We start from the raw sequence: 15,217 nt of genomic DNA, 5'->3' as shown, positions 1-15,217 counted from the left end.
CACAGCTGTGATACTAGTGTTCATATGAATTTGTGTTTTTTTCTACTCAAAATTTTGTCTTAAGTATTTTTTCATGCCATTTTATACAGTTACATTATGTTCATGATGATAAATTTTAATGATTCATATAATACCAATTAATCATATCTATAATTAACATTCCCATACCTTAATATTTCCCATATTAGATTGCTCCTCATTTTTTATTAATATGTATTCTATAGCCATGAGAATCTCTGTGCATTTAGCTTTATCCTTTGATAAATTTTATACAGGATACATTCTCGGGATGGGAACTACTGTGCTGGGCTTGTCATCTTTCTCAGTTTTCCTAGGGTGGAGTCAGTTTATGCCTGTTGTTTTTATTAATTGTGCCTGTTTTTGCTCCAGGAGTGTCTTAATTTGGGCTCTAAATTTTATGTTTTTCTTGGCTATGACTGGTATTATGGCCATTGTGTACTTTTAGAAAGAAGGACCGATAAATGATCACCAAGAAGATATTGTAACTCATGTAACACTGAGAATAGCCACTTTGGAAAATAAAATGTAGTAAAAAAAATTGCTTCTTTAGAAACGATTAGCAAAATAGGTTTAAATCCTCCATACAATCACATAATTAAGAGGAATCAAATTAAATGAGCAGTAATGTATTTTGGCATTTTTCATTTTTAGCAAATATATGGTTATTAACGACTCATGGTATTGGGAAATGACACTTACAAACCAAGATGTTACCACTATTTTTTAAATCCACAGATAATTCAAAGACTATTTCTAGGTGAGGGAATAGTCTAAGACTATGGGAAGAAGTTTTTATACACTTTGGAGAAGAAATAATTTAAAGAACTTCAGTGACTGCGCTTATACAAAGTGTAATGACTGTAAGCTGGGCCTTGTGACAGTGTGGATTGATGCTCTGATTTGCTAATTCAAATAATTCTTATCTATTCATTAAATTAGGGTCTTCTTCCAAGTATGATTGTTATGTCCAGTTCTAGTTAGTATATGGATATGACCATGGCAAAGCCTCATTTCCTTGAAAATAGTGCAGCATCATTATATTATTTTCCGCCATTTCAGACAGGCTTGCCCCTTGAGTTTGTTCCAAATTCATGGTATTTTGCTTTTTCTCTTGAAGCTAAAGGCCATATTTTTAGGATAAATGCAAACACTCAAGTGTTTTTAAGACACGTTGTTGGATGTGACCTTTATAAAACAAAAGTATAATGCAGGATTTATAGGGCATAAAGCTTCTCACTGCATGCTTCCTCCCTCTGGAAGGGAGTGCGGGTGGAGATCAGCGGTGTCGGCTTGAGGCTGGGCTTGGGGCTGTTCATACTTGTCTGGAGATTGAAGGTGGGCCTGCTGGGCCGGTGTGGGAGCCTGCTGCTAGAAGATTAAAGACTTGTGAAAGTTTGCTGGGGTGCACAAAAAGTTGAGTCTGAGGTTTATTTTAATCTTAGCTCTGTGACCTGTGACAAGATACCCATCTTCTCTGGGACTCAGTTTCCTTGTCCATATATCATCAAGCAAGTTTCTGCTGGAAGTTACTGAGTTTGAAACTGTGTTCCTAAAAGTGAAAGAAAAGATAAGGGATGCCTGAGAGGGGAGACAGCCAGGGACCAGTCAAGAAAGTTGGAGTTTTGTGTGACTCTCCTCCAGCACAACGAATCCCCATGCCTGAGGGAAGGAGATGGGGGAACTTTGGACAGGCTGGGCCAGAGTGGATGGCTGGCCATGCATGCCCTTGCCAGTAGGCAGGCGTCTTTAGGGCAGTGCAGGCTCCAGAGGTGTGATCTGGAGGCGAGCAGCTGGGCATTGGCCAGAGGGAGTATACTCATTGTGAAGGCAGAAACCAGGGTAGTAGGGACAATAGTGCCTCCAAGGAAAGGCTACAATTGGGCGATAAACTAATTCTGAGGCTGAAATGATCTTAAGCCTTTAGTTTTTGATTCAGAGGTCTCTAACATTAAAAGGTACACTGAGGCATGATAAAATTTTAGAGTTTATATGAGCAATTCAGGAATCAGGAAGTACCAAACCAGAAGTGGTTCAGGGGGTCTGCCAAGGGAATGCAAGGGGAAGGCTTTATAGGGTGAACAGAGAAGTAGCCGAAAAATATTTGGTTGGTTAGTTATATAGTTGCCTTATGTGATCTATATTGCTGGAAAGTCCACAGTTATATAAGTTAGGTGGTGGCTTCTTATTGGTTAGCCTTAAGTTTCATTTTTCTTTAATATAGGCATTTACAAGAAATAGCCCCAGTTAATTTTACTTATGTTGGAAAATCAAGCAAGATTAAGGTCACTTACAAGGCCTAACTGGCTTTTTCTGCTCAGGGATTCTTCAGGCTTCCGTTTTAATTTACTTTAACACCAAAAATCACCATTCATTTATTGAATTATAAACGAATGAATGTGTACATTCTTTCCTTTATTTATCAAGTGTTGGTCAAGCATCCAACTCTGGGAATAAAGAGGAACAAGATGCAATCTCTGCTCTCATAGTTGAGGGTGGAGACGTTCATTACAGTTTAATGAACATAATAGGGTTTATTTATGACCCCTCTTGGCTAAATTGACCTTGTCTTGAAAGTGATAATCCTGCCCTCCTTTCCAGGAAGCAAGGTGTAGACATAGTCTTTGGTGCCCCAGTGTCTGGGTCTGGTGATGCATCAGCTTTGTAATCTAACCCCCACCCCATGGAGCCAGTCTGCCACACTGGCCCTGTCCCACGCATGTTGTATGGTTTCTTTGCTGGTTGTCTCTTGGAAAAAGGGGCTGGAGATCCTCTACAATTTCCTGATCCCTGTCGGCCACTGTCCCACAGACTTGGCTTTGGTTTCCTTTGCTTCTACTTCAGATGGTAGATTGAAGACCAAGGCCTTTATCCTGGTTGCTGTCAGCCCTGGGCTAGGCCTTACTCCTGTTAACTGTCCTGTCTAACCTGACCCAGAAGTCCTGATCATTTTTTCTGTTTTGTTCATAAGGGATCTGACTGCCTGTGGCCATTGACACCTATGTGGAGGCAGGTGAAAGTAGTTAAAATGAGATTAGGCAGCCAGTAATTGGAAATACAAGGAATTCAAACCCAGGCAGTCTGGCTCCAGAGTTCATGCTCATCTTTCTTTCAACATTGTGCAGGCATTCTTCCATTGCGTCTAGTATCCAGCATTGCCTGCTCTTAGGAAAATCTGATTCAGTTCCCATTACTGTTGCTTTGTATACAATTGTTGCTTTGTATATGTTGTTTTGTCTCCCTTCTCTTCCCCTTCCTCTCTTCCTTCTTTCCTTCCTTGCACCCTCCCTTCTTTCCTTCCTTCCTCTCTCAGAAAGCTTTTAGTAGTCTCACAGCGTGGCAGCATTGGCTACATTGGCCATTCTTTATTTAATATAGGACTGGGCTAAATAAGTGACGAGCAGGCGATAAAGATCATTAGAGGCCATCTTGGAAAAAGGCTGCCACACTGACTTTCAATTCATTTTCCTCTTTTTAGCTTTGTATCTTACTCCCACTTTCTGTTGTAACTTAGTTTCCAATTCCAAGCCCTTCTGGGGTTCTGTCAAGAAGTAAGGAAACTTTGTGTCCTGGTTTCCATAGCTGCCTCTATGTACACATTATGCTGTAATTCCTTCCCTAAGCATTGTTCTTTCCATCTTTCAGAATTTTCTTGAAATCTACTATCAATGGATTCCCTTCTGTTCCCTTTCTTGTGATTGGGGGTGTGTGTGTGTGTGTGTGTGTGTGTGTATAATATACACACACACACACACATACTTATATTTCTTCACTATCATAAGTAGGGTCTAGGAGGAAGAAGAGAGAAATGTATTTGGTCAGTTTATCATTGTTAACTTGAGCCCAGAAACTGTATTTTTAAATGCAGCTCCCAGAATAGGACATAATTTTATTTTATAGACTAGTTTTTTTTTTTTTGAGATAGATTCTCGCTCTGTTGCCTGGGCTAGAGTGCCGTGGCATCAGCCTAGCTCACAACAACCTCAAACTCCTGGGCTTAATTGATCCTACTGCCTCAGCCTCCCGAGTAGCTGGGATTACAGGCATGCGCCACCATGCCCAGCTAATTTTTTCTATATATATTTTTTAGTTGGCCAGATAATTTCTTTCTATTTTTAGTAGAGATGGGGGTCTTGCTCTTGCTCAGGCTGGTCTCGAACTCCTGATCTCGAGCGATCCTCCCACTTCGGCCTCCCAGAGTGCTAGGATTACAGGCATGAGCCACCGCGCCTGGCCTGGACTAGTTTTCTGATTATGAATAAATTACCTTTTCTTCATAGCCAGGAACATCTAGTTAATCTAATTGATATTGAGGAATATTTGAAGACTTCAGTTTTTCTATAAGACATAAATAATACAGTAGGCTGCTTGACACTTAAATTTAGTCTTATTTTGGTATTAATGTAAAATTAGGACAGCAATTTATAATGGGTTTCATGCTGCAAGGTTGACACTACATTTTAAGAAGCTGGAGAAAAAGATGAGTTTGATGACTGGTGATCCTGTTATTTTGTGGCTGAAGGAACTCCATAATATACCTTTTTTTTTTTTTTTTTTATCATTGGAAACATCTCTGTTCCTCACCAAATACAATTCTCTTATAAATATTTATAGCTCTCCGTTCCCCCAGATTTTTATTACAGAGGCCCTCATTTACCCTGATGCAGAACTCTATCTAGTTTTTTTGATTAATAAAGGGCACACATTTTTCTTTTGAAATCAGTAAGAAACCAAATTGAAAAGAGCCAAAAATATCTGATGTTAGAGTTACTTTTACATTAAAAAACTTTCCTTTTTTTCACCTAAAAAATCCCCCACCAACTACTAAATAATAATTCATGTTTATTGTTTAGAAAATTGGAAAACACACATAGCCAGGAATAAAGTAATAAATAAAAATTACCCATAATCTCACCACTTCCTCTAGGTATATATCCCTTTTGATTTGTTTTCTGTACATATACTCTTCTGTATTAATTTTGTCATTTATTCATGACCATCCTTCCTTATTAAGACCTATAAGCCTAAATAATCAATTTTAATGTTAGCATACTATTCCAGTTTACAAATACAATATGTTTAACCAGCTCCCTACTAATGGACATTTAGGTTGTTATGAAATTTTTATTATAATAAACAATGCCGAGATGAATATTCACATATATATACACACACACACACATATACACATATACATCTACATATACACACATATATGTATACACACATGCTGCTTCATTGACTATTTCTGAATGATAGATCCTTTGAAGTAGAATTCTGGGTTGTAGGATACTCACATTTCATATTGTCAACTTGACCTTCAGAAGGGTGGAACTATTTCCACAACCACAAACATGTATTCAAATCACCAGTTCTCCACACCCTCTCCAGCACTGGTAAATCATTCTTTTAATATTTGCCAATGACAAGTTTTCCATCTCCACCCCCAGATGCACTCCCCACCCTTCCCCACCCTGCTCTTTGCAGCACCAGCGGGCCCCTTGTCCTCTGGCTTCCTCCTGAGTCAGCCGTGGAGCCATTGGCAGGAGGTGGACAGATGGGAGCAGAGTGAGGTCAAGGCACTTATTCCTCTGCTCCCTCTCTGCCAGGTTGATGGTGGGTGGCCTGCAGCCTTCTACCAAAGGCCATGGCTCCTATCTGGTGGTCTCTACTCATCGTAGGTTCCAGTAACTGCTCCCTCCCTAGTCCTTTCTGACCTAGGGTGGGAAACGAATCCCTTCTGGGCTGTTGCTAGCCCTGGGGTGCTTCACCACCCTTGGTTGATTTCCCTTAGCCTTGTCTGCACTTTTGTAAAAAGTCCTCTTATTAAACTCCCCAATCGCCCTGCTTGAGCATTCCATCTGTTTTCTGCTAGGACCCTACTAGATGTGAAAAATATCTTGTTTTTATGGTCACACTTTGCCTCATATATTACAATTTCCCTTGGCTCCATTGTTTATCATTTAATCTTGTTTTCAGCATTGTTGCAGTTCACTGTTAAACAGCTTTATGCAGTTAGATTTATTGACCTTTTCCAGGTTATGTCATGTTTAGAAAGTTTTTCCCTGCCCTGATTATGGGGAATTTTTTTCTCATATACTTATCATTACATTTTAAACATTTATATCTTTAATTTATCTGGATTTTATTCTGAATGAAGGTATGAATTAGGGATAAAGTTTTCTGTTCCTGTTTCACTATAGATTTTTCTCCAGTTTCCTAGCCACATTTACTGAATACTTACCATTTTACCACTGAATCACCACCCCGACCCAAATCATCATTAACCCCTTATTTATTCAGCTCTGTTTCATTGATTTTCATGTCTGTGCTAGCTCCTTTGTCAAGACCTTTCATTTTTGTTACTTTAAAATATATTTTAAAATCTTGTAGAGTTAGTTTCATCTCATTCTTCTTTTTCAGAAAATTTCTGGATATTCAGTATTTATATTTTTATTCTTTCAAACAAACTAGGGATTGTTTTTTTCAAGACCCCTCTCCTCCAAAATTATCTTATGATTTCACTTGGCATTGTATTGTATTCACATTTTATTTTGTAGAGAATTAGTATCTTTTCAATTTTGAGTATTCCAATCCAGAAATACAGTAAATGTATATATACATAAGTCTTTTAATGTCACAGTAAAATTTCTTCACACATGTCTTGTACAATTCTTATTTGTGCTTAAAAATAAATTGTCATTGCTGTTGTGGAATTTTATTCTTGTTATAGAAAGATATGGTGAGGGAGATACAGAATTATTCCTATTTGTGTTTTGAAAAATCACTAGCAAATTTAAATTCAAACTCATTATAAGGTACTTTGCAAAGCGTATCAGTTTTTCCCTACCATTTATATTCAGAGTAACTGAACCAGCAATTTCACATCAATCTATAGTATAATTGTTAATTCATAAATGTATAATGGGCTTCCACTTCTAAGACCATGTAGTACCTTAATATTTATACTTTAAATCTTAACCAAACATTTGCGGCATCCCACAATAACCTCTAGAAATCCATATATACAAATTAATTATTTGTAAAACTAAAAACTCCACATACATACGTACAGCAGAGCAACACCAATGCTAAAAAGTTGTGTGCAGTTTGAATGGCCCTAGATTTTCCAAAGCTCTCACTAGAGGTGAACAATTTTTACTGCAGTAAGATGAATACTAAATATTAGCTCTAGAGAATTTAAACACACTTAATATATAACTTTTAAAAAGTTACCTCTAATTCACTTTCAAGATGAATTTAGAATTGTTGAAGAAAATTATTGTTACAAACTCTTTATAGATACCCCAAACTAAATTTCTAAACAGTTTGTCAAGTTTTTTATAGTGCACCTAAATTTTGTATGCATTGTTTTGAATTCCTGAATTTAGTTAATGAACTTCTCTTCTTATTGCTAATGTTTCAGTTATCTGCAGGATAGAACATATGTTTTGTCAGTATTTAGCAAATTGGTAAACTGACATATGGGAAGATTAAGTGGCTTCTAATATTATACGTTTGATCATTGCCTTAGTTCAGGTTCTTTACACCTTTGATTTTTACAATTGCAAGAGTCTTCTTGCCAGTCTGTCATCTCTCCAGATCATTGATCTTAGCCCTTTGTGCAGTGACCTCTTTAAGGACATGTCAGAGCATGTCATTCTTGCTCAGAGGTTTCAAAGAAAAATGAGAACCTTCAAAGCTTCTTACCCTTATGGAGCGAGTTCACAATGTCTGAATTTGTATTCAGATTCCTTATGTCTATCCCTTTTGTAACCCAGGGCTTTAGTCAAACCTACCTTTTCTTCTCCTATTTTCCCATTGTGCGCACATTGTTCCATCCACTTCTCTACCTTTTGATACCCTACTCAGGGTCTCAGTAGAGGCTCAAACACTAGCTTTTTCATTACTTTTTTGTTGATTTTCCTCATCTGAAATAAACTCTTCAGTTTTTCATAATATTTTCTTTGTGCCACTTTTATATGCTTTATAATTTTTATGGCATATGTTTTAAGAATCCTTCTACTTAAAGAAATACCTGAATGGCAAGTATTAATAGAATGTCTTGTTTATTTTTGTATGCCTCACAGTGCCTAGCATAGTTCAGTGCTTATACATAGCAGTTTGTAGAACTGACTGGTGTTTTCTAATGCTAAAATTCATTGTACAATGTTGACATTGACCATAGATGGATTGTTATATGGAAATTGAACATGTACAAATAAAGTTATAGGTTTCCACTATTAATTTTATTTGGGAGAAGGGTAAAAATGATTTTTCTTTTTTGAGTCAGGGTCTTGCTCTGTCTTAAGGGTAAAGTGCAATGGTGTCATCATAACTCACTGCAACTTCAAATTCCTGGGCTTGAGTGATCCTCCTGCCTCTGCCTCCCAAGTAGCTGGACTACAGGCACGCGTCACCATGCCTGGATAATTTTTCTATTTTTTGTAGAGACAGGGTCTCACTCTTGCTCAGGCTGGTCTTGAACTCGTGGCCTCAAATGGTCCTCCCATCTTGGCCTCTGAAAGTGCTAGGATTACAGGCATGAGCCACCGCACCTGGCCAAAAAATGATTTTTTAAAGTAAATGTTTCATATACATTAATATATTTCCCCCTTACCATGATCCTTTACTTAACCATATTAAATGTTCTTTGAAAAAATATGAAATACAAAAAGTTAATTTTCCTGATTTTCATTTCAGTAGAATAGAATACATTAAATAATCAATGTCATTTTATGGGTGTCATTTTTAGTGTATCTGAGTATGGCTGTTAGTTTGTTTTTAAATAGTTTACTCTTTTAATGACAGTTTAATGTTTATTTAGGAGTAGCTTAACTGTTCTAAGTAGAGAAGGGAATTTTACCAGCTTAAATTTAGTGAAGACAGTCACCATGAATATTTCTGTGGATGATTGTAATGGGAAATCGTCAGTGGTTTAATTTGGATAAGTTTTACTTTTGCATTATTTCATAAAAGCAAACTTTGTGTAATCATTTGCAGCTATCACTTCAGAGGACTGGCATTGGCTCCAGCTCTTGCGTCCACTAAGGGGAAAATTTTACTGGAGACTTTCCAGTAGGTGGTAAAATAATTTGATTGGTTAATAAATTTTTTTTCTATTGTGAGAAAAAGACAATCCTACAAGATGGGATATGACTTAGCACTTTTCACATGAAACTAGCTCTGAATGAGGAAGTATCTCCAGAAGGATTCTGAACATGAATTTCATCTACTTTCAGACGGTGTGCGTAAGGGCAAGCAAGCTGGAAAGCCCTTAACTGCTAGGCATGGTCCAATTTATTTTCATATAGTAAGAGATAAAATGATTAAAAAAAAAAAAAAAACTGCAGTGGGTCAATGGGAAGGGAACATTTTGGCTTTCTTAGGGGTTAGTGAACATAGATGGCGTTTTTGCCTGTTTTTCAATAAAATTGGGTTTGAACGTCTGTCTGATCTCCAAATGATTCAGACAGAAAAATGGTGAAATTTAAAAGCCAGGTAGCAGCAGAGCATTATCAATATCCTTTATATCCCAAAGGTAGAAAGCATTCTTTTTAGAAATTTTGCATTTCCCTTACTAGTTTAGTTAAATTGTATGTAATTGTTTTGAATTGATTTAATGCTTACAAAGTGAATTAAGCTTAATTTTCCATGTCAATGAACGAATGAATACCTAGCTTGTGTGCTGTCAAAATATCATTTTCTATACAAGGCAGAATAAAGTAGAAAATGTATACATATTGAAAGTCAGACCTGAGTTCCAAGTCTTCCTCTGCCCCTTAATAACTGGGAGGCCTTGGCAAAGTTACTTCACCCAAGCCTCAATTTCCACTTCTGTAAAATCAGGCTAATGCCTGCTTCCTACACTTGTTCTACGAATAACAAATACTATATATAGAAAATTCTTACTACTGCCTGGTATACAGTAGGAGTTTAAAACATGGTAGCATTTCAGTAGCTAAAAATACTCATATAATTACTATAAATTTAAAAACTAACAACATAGATGTTTGGTAGGAAATTTGATGAGTAAGGAATGGCTGAAGGAAAGCAGGAAAGTAGGCTTATTTCATGTTTTGGTCAAAATGGAAAATTACAGGAAAGAGAGATTCCTTTGAGTCAAACAAAACAAAACAGCAAGACAACTAAGCATTTCTTAGTGGAGTCCTTGCCTCCATCTTTTGGGTGGTTCTAGATTTACCATCTTCATGGTTCCACAGCAAATGATTTTCCCATTAACCTTGGATATGTGATATCATTCACCTTTTTCTTGCTCAAATAAATCCTTTTCCAACAGGACAATATGCATATTGCTCTATTGTACCAAATGCATTTTACATTCCAGAATTGGCGAGAATTCTCCATGCTCTCGGGTACAATGTCATCTCTTGGTATTGATAACTATCATCTAGTTGTCTGTATTTATGCATCTACCTAACTACTAGAAAAACTTTGCAGCAGAATGTCTGTGTTTATTTTATTTTTGCTTTCTACTGTTACCACATTTTCCTGTAAAACACATTCACAGTAGTTTAAATAATGTCCTGGGGGAGTTAATGTGGAGAAGTCATCCTTCTCTTTTTGGTGCTTCAGTTTCCCTTTGGCTCTAATGGAATGTCTGCTTTTGCCCTTTGGGTGTTTAAAGACCACACGTTGTAGCCCCAGTGTTCTTTCTAATTTAAGAATTGACATAAGAGAAACTAAAAGTGTGTAAGCAATAGAGAACAGAGTCATAAAGGAGAGAGTCTAGAGCAGAGAGATGCCAAAGAGTTTAATTGGGTATTTAATAAAATTAATGATGGGGCCGGGCGCGGTGGCTCACGCCTGTAATCCTAGCACTCTGGGAGGCCGAGGCGGGTGGATCGCTCGAGGTCAGGAGTTCAAGACCAGCCTGAGCAAGAGCGAGACCCCGTCTCTACTAAAAATAGAAAGAAATTATCTGGCCAACTAAAAATATATACAGAAAAAATTAGCCGGGCATGGTGGCGCATGCCTGTAGTCCCAGCTACTCGGGAGGCTGAGGCAGGAGGATCGCTTGAGCCCAGGAATTTGAGGTTGCTGTGAGCAAGGCTGATGCCATGGCACTCTAGCCCCGGCAACAGAGTGAGACGCTGTCTCAAAAAAAAAAAAAATAAATAAATAAAAAAATAAAAAAAATAAAATAAAATTAATGAATAACTTATCAGGGCCTTAGAGATATTGACTTGAGTGGTAACTGACCAATTGATATAGCACAGAATGAAAAAAAAATTGGCTATATCTGGAAAAAGGATAGTATGGCCAAAATAATGAGGGGGAAATTATTATAAATATAGTATTCACTTTAGTATTCTTGTGAAAAGACAGCCAAGGAAGGAGAAGAACATGCTAGGAAAATTAAAAAATCTTCATGGAAATGTTGAAATGTGAATAAGAAAGAAAATTTAATGATTAACACAGAGTGAAGAAAGCCATGTAGAATGTCAATAAAAAATGTTGCTGTTTGAGTAAAAAAAGGTTGCAGTTTGAGTAGAAAATGCTTGCAGTTTGAGAGGAAAAATGACTATTTTTTCTCTCCTGTTGAAATAATATGAGAGATGATGTAACACGTAGAAGAGCTACCTAAAATAGAATGTACAATAATGTTTTGTAAGTAGAAAGGGGAAGAAAGCAAGAGTTCTTAGATGACATAATATAAAAAGAGACATTTACTACAGTTAATGAATGAGTAGTCTTAAAAGAGAATGACAATACTTCTTTCACATTCAGAAAACAGAGGTTCCATATATCTGAATTAGTTAAAAATCACTCTGAATGCTCAAAGGTAGGAAATTGGTTAGCTTCCATATATTGGAAACCTCTGCTGCATTCAAATGAAGATGAAGATGAGCAATTTCTGCCACAGAAAGATGTTTATGCCATATTTTAGGTGAACAAAAATAGATAATAAAAGTACACATAGTACAATCCTTTTATTTTGATAAAGAAAAAATATATATGTGCTTTCGTAGGAAAAATTCTGAGTGTATTCACCAAAGAGTTAAAGTGGCTACTTAGCAAAATTATGCATCGATCCATCCATTTATTCATTCATTCAATGTTTATTGAACATCTATTATATGCCAGGCACTAAGCAAGGCTCTGGATAGGTGTTTATAAATGGAACATTCTTCCTGCTCCCCTGGCACTTAAATTCTAGAGGAAAAAGAAATATTTAAGAAGTAAATAGATAAATAAAAGTAATTAACTTTGGGAAGTGCTCAGAAGAAGATAAGCAGGATATAAGGATGCTATGGCACAGACTAATGGGGTAGAGGCATGGGCTGCTTGGGCAGGCTGGTACGTTGAGCAAAGCCTCTCTCTGGAGGTGATATTTAATCTGGCACGTGGAAGGGAAGGAGCCAGCCCTTTGAATGGCCAGGAGGAGAATATAAGAGGTATGGAAATGAAATGAATATACACAGACAACACAAAAATTTTTGAACTCAAGGGGCTCAGGGATGTGGATTCAGGGAATAGTTCTATAAAAATGGAATATACTAGAGTAGGTTTGTGATTTTTTTTTTAATACTTGGATCATAAAATCTTTAGAACAGTTATTCTGCTATTTGGACATCATTTTGTAATCAGGAACAGAAAGCAATGAAGGTTAGTTAGGACAAAGATGTCCAAGCTGCAGAATGGCAAAAGGTTGAGGTTTCTAGAATTGGCAAAGTGAAAGTTGTTAAAAATACAAGGAAGGGAATTTTCATAGAGAAAACGAGGTGGGAGTTTGAGAAAGTCAAAGGTGGAAATAAACAAGCAGCGATGACAAGGTGTGTTATCAGTTGGTAGATTTTGATGGATGAAAAATATGGAACAATGGGAAGGTGAGATGTGACTGTGAAGTAATGCCAGATTTGCATGAATGACTCATTGAATTCATCTTATCTCATCATTTGAAAATCACATATTACAGAAAAAGGAAGAACTCCTCCCCAATCCTGCAAGACCCAGCTCATGTTCCACTCCTTTCATGGAATCGTCCTGATGATTCCAGCACAATTGGTGTTTACTTTCTGAATTTTTATAGCATTTATAATAAACACTATAATTTACAATGCTGTAGTCAATACTAGTAATTGACTGGGTCTAACTTGTTTATTTTTATAAAATGCACCCATTATGAATTATCTACAATTTTTAATTTCTTAGGCAAGATGTTAAAGACATTCTGTAGAGAAATTTGAGAATGAATTCTTTTAGAATTTTACTTTTTTTCTCCAGTCTTTTAAAAGTTGTTATACCCAGACTTGATTCAATTCTAGTATTTTTAAGGGACTTGCATTTATTACAACTTTCCAAAGGTATTCAGCTGAGGTTTCATAGAAACAACTCTTTATTCTCATACTTATCAGTTTATTGAATATTATATTAAATTACGTAATAATAAAAACAAGTTCAACTTAAGTGACTCTGGTTAAAGTATAACTCAACTGGTATAATCCCTGTGAGTAAGTAGGGTTATCTGTGTGCATACTGGTTACAAGGGCCAACATAATGTTGGCATCAGTCAGTACGTTTTCTGGAGGGATTGGGAGAGCCTCTCTGATTAACTCTGTGATTGAGTGTGTGAGTGGAATATAGTTTTAAAAGTTTCTTCTATATTAACTTTCTATATTTATTTTTTCATTTCAGTCTTCTAGCTTAGATGATGGTTTGACCATTATGGGTTGTTGAAACAATTATTGCATTAAAGAACAGCCACTAAAGTGTTTCTATCAAATGCTAATGTTTCATAGGAAGGTTAGAATCCAGCTGGACACGGTGTCTTGCACTTGTAGCCCCAGCTACTCAAAAGGCTGAGGCAGGAGGATCGCTTGAGCCCAGGAGCTTGAGACCAGCTTGGGCAGCATAGCAAGACTGTGTCTCTTTAAAAAAAAAAAAAAAAAGATATCAGTTAATGCTGTAGGATCTGCTACCAAGGAACCCCAGAAGCTCCTTGGGCAAGGTGCTTGAATATCCCTACAGCATGGCAGCTAGCTTCTCCCTGAGTGAGTGATCCATGAGATGACTCCTTGCATTAAATAAGAAAATGCATGTAAAGTGGTTTGCACAGTGTATAGCCCATGATATATGTACAGCCGTTATTAGTTGAATCTTAATACATAATTTTTTTTGAAGACTAATGAGAAAATTAAGGCAGCTTCAGGAGCTAGCTGTCTTTGGGATAGTCTATGATGGGAATGGAGGGTGTTCTTTTCCTGAGGGATATTTGGGATCCTTTGGTTTTTTAGGGACAAACATTAACTTTCTGAGATAGAGGGACAGAGTTGGGGGTTGTCCTAAAAGAGGGTTCCCTATGCTTGTACCCCTGAGTCCTGTCATAGCTGAAAATTGGGAAGGTGAGACAATTCTCTTTGCATCTCAATGAGAGGTCCAAAGAGATCTTTGTCCATTACTGTTGCTTAAAGAGCCAACAACAGCCATGAGGAAAGTATTCCTTGACCCAGAAAACATTTAGTGCCATGTGCTAGATATCTGGTTTAGCTCCTGCATAACCATGAGGTGACATCAACTCGTTTATGTCTCTTGTGGCTTTATGTATAGTAATAGTTCTCTGTCTGGGGAGTCCTGGGGAGGGAGTTCCCTGAAATCTTTTCAAGGGGTCCATGATGTCAAAACTATTTTCATAATGATACTAAGGTGTTACTTGCCTTTTTCACTTTTCTTTTCTCATGGGTGAACAGTGGGGTTTTCTAGAGGCTAAATGATGTGTGTTTGCAAAAGAGTGAATACAGAAGTAGATAGGATAATCCAGTTGTCATTGATTGAGCTGAACATTAAAGAGATTTGCAAAAATGTAAAGCAATGATATTCTCTCATTAATATTTTTTTGTTTTGGAAAATATAGATACTTTTCATGAAATATGCTATTTATTATAATATAATGAGTTTATTGTTATTTATAAATGAATATTTTAAAATTTTCTATTTTAATTTCAAATATAGATAAATATTGATAAATATCACCCATGTAAACAAAAAACTCTTTGGGATCCTTGATAACTTTTAAAAGTATAAAGAAATCCTGAGACCAAAAAGTTTGAGAGCCAGTGATGTAGAAGAAGAGAGGGACTGAACCCTAAAAATGGTATAGTCAAGAGATGTAGAATTTCTAATGAGCAATTAGCATTTACAGATTATATTATTATGGATACTTTATTCTAAACACTTT

The sequence above is a fragment of the Eulemur rufifrons genome, chromosome 7, assembly GCF_041146395.1.
Source record: "Eulemur rufifrons isolate Redbay chromosome 7, OSU_ERuf_1, whole genome shotgun sequence".
Taxonomy (NCBI): Eukaryota; Metazoa; Chordata; class Mammalia; order Primates; family Lemuridae; genus Eulemur; species Eulemur rufifrons.
The sequence above is the reverse complement of the archived record's forward strand: the minus strand, read 5'-3'. Positions refer to the sequence as shown.